Genomic DNA, 2,500 nt, shown 5'->3' with positions numbered 1-2,500 from the left:
CCGAGCGGGCGGCGCCAGGCGCGGTGGGGTCCCGGGGGAACGCTCCCCCGGGGCCTGGGGGGAGGAGATCGGACCGCGGGTGGGAGGGGGAGGCGCCGCTCCGCCTGAACACCGACCCCGGAGGGCCGGCCCGCGGAGGGTCCTCCCCGACGCGGTCCGGGGCGCCACATCGATCGCAGGGTTATCGACAGTCTCAAGCACTCGACAACAACAAAACCACAACAGCAACGACAAGGAGCCGGGGAGAGGCCGGCAGCCCACGGGAAAGGGCAGCGGCGTTCCCGCCCGGTGCAGGGAGGGGAGAGGCCGAGAGCCCACGGGAAAGGGCAACGGCGATCGCCCCAGGGCACGGGGGTTGAGGGGGTCTGGACCGCGCTTCCGCCGCGAGGGCAGAAGAGGTAGGGAAGGGGAGCGAGTCCCCGCGACAACCCCCGACGGGTCCCCGTTCCGGCGAGCCGGAAGGTTCTCCGACGGCTCCGGACCTCCGAGCGTTCCCCGGGCGAACCCGGGGCCCCCTCGCCAGCCGGCCTCCGCGGTCAGGAGAGCCGGCCGGTAGCCTCGCGGCCGGAGCTCCGCCGGGTCCCTCGCGGGGTCTCCTGCCCGCCTGCGGTGAGGGTCGGACGGCCTGAGCGGCCTCGGAAGCTCCGGAAGTCCGGGCGGTTCTCTTTCCTGGCACGAGAGAAGCCAGTCCCTACAAATCTCCGCGCGGTTACGGTATCGGGGAAGAGAGGGCCCGTGGACCGTTCGATGGCGGGAGCGTGCCGCGGGCGAGAAGATCCTCCCGGAACCGCCGGTCGGCCTCGCGAGGGACGCTCCTCCGATCGCGATTTCGGGGGGAAGTCCCGACCCCGCCCCCCCCGCCGGCCGCGATGCCCAGATCTCCCGTTTTCGAAGGGTGGAGGGGCCGTCCCCTTTTCGCGGCAAAGCCGTCCCTACCCTCCGGCCGCGAGACCGGGGCGACGCCGCGGGCGAGGCCGACCTCCTGGAACCGACGGTCGGCCTCGCGAGCGACGTTTCCCCCCCCCCCTTCGGTTCTCCGGCGGTAGAACAGGCCTCCCCGGCCGGCCTCTTCCCGCGGCGGCATCCGCTCGCTCTCGCGCTAAGGGAGCCTTCGGAACCGCGACCGCCCGGTGCGGCGGGGGGGGGGGGGCGCGCGGCCAGCGGCGAAAACTCTTCAGCGCCCCTCTCCCTGCAAAGCTCGGGCCGGCTCCCGTTTCGGCTCGGAGCCGGCCCGCGACCGGCCGCGGCACCGGGGCGACGCCGCGAGCGAGGCCGACCTCCCGGAACCGAAGGTCGGCCTCGCGAGGGACGTTTCCCGGCTTCGGGTTTCCGGCGGTAGACCAGGCCTCCCCGCCGGGCTTTCCCGAGAGACCGGCCCGCTCGCTTTCGGGCCAAGGCGACCCCGCGAAGCGGCGGCCTGCTCTGCCGGCAGCCCCGGAGAGCCGGCGCCGCGGACGGTCCCCCTCCGCTGTCAACCTCCCGGCCGTCCCCTTTTCGCGGCCAAGCCGTCCCGCCGCCCGGCCGCGAGACCGGGGCGACGCCGCGGGCGAGGCCGACCTCCCGGAACCGACGGTCGGCCTCGCGGGGGCCGTTTCCCCCCTTCGGGTTTCCGGCGGTAGACCAGGCCTCCCCGCCGGGCTTTTCCCCAGAGACGGGCCCGCTCGCTTTCGGGCCAAGGGGACCCCGCGAAGCGGCGGCCTGCTCTGCCGGCAGCCCCGGAGAGCCGGCGCCGCGGACGGTCCCCCCGCCGCTGTCAACCTCCCGGCCGTCCCCTTTTCGCGGCCAAGCCGTCCCGCCGTCCGGCCGCGAGACCGGGGCGACGCCGCGGGCGAGGCCGACCTCCCGGAACCGACGGTCGGCCTCGCGGGGGCCGTTTCCCCCCTTCCGGTTGCCGTCGGTAGACCAGGGGAGAAACGTCCCTGGCGACAGGTGTAAGAAAAACAAATATTAAAGGTACCCTTGACCGGAAGTTATATTCTTGCTTTTGAAAACAAAGGAGGAGACAAAAAACTTAACCGTCATCCTCCCTCTTATTTTCCCCTCTTTCTCGACGTACCTTCCGAACTTCTTCCGCTCCATCTTAAGACCTTCGAAATCATAGCCTCTCAATTGGTCCGTTTCGCTCCACGCCATGGCTTTTATGATCCGATCCCATTTCTCTGGTATTTCTTCTCGCTTCCACGACTGCGCGTACGATGTCCTAGCAGCCGAGAGCCAGTGCCGGATCAAAGCTCTATCTTCTTTTGGAGATTTTTTCCATAACCCCAACAGAAAAGCCCCTGCAACTTTGTTAAACGCATATCCCGAGATAGTAGACATCTCTCGCTGAATCAACCGCCGAAATATTTCAGCTCTTTGACAAGTCCACCACATGCGGTAGAAAGAGCCTTCGTGGTTTTTTTTTTGTTTTTTTTTTGCGTTCCCAACACCTCTCAGGCATCTGGTTATTCATCGTTGCTAGGTTTTGTTTTTGTTTTTTTCTCTCTCGGGAGTCTTTCTT

Source organism: Heteronotia binoei, unplaced genomic scaffold, assembly GCF_032191835.1.
Source record: "Heteronotia binoei isolate CCM8104 ecotype False Entrance Well unplaced genomic scaffold, APGP_CSIRO_Hbin_v1 ptg001753l, whole genome shotgun sequence".
NCBI classification, from domain to species: domain Eukaryota; kingdom Metazoa; phylum Chordata; class Lepidosauria; order Squamata; family Gekkonidae; genus Heteronotia; species Heteronotia binoei.
The sequence above is the reverse complement of the archived record's forward strand: the minus strand, read 5'-3'. Positions refer to the sequence as shown.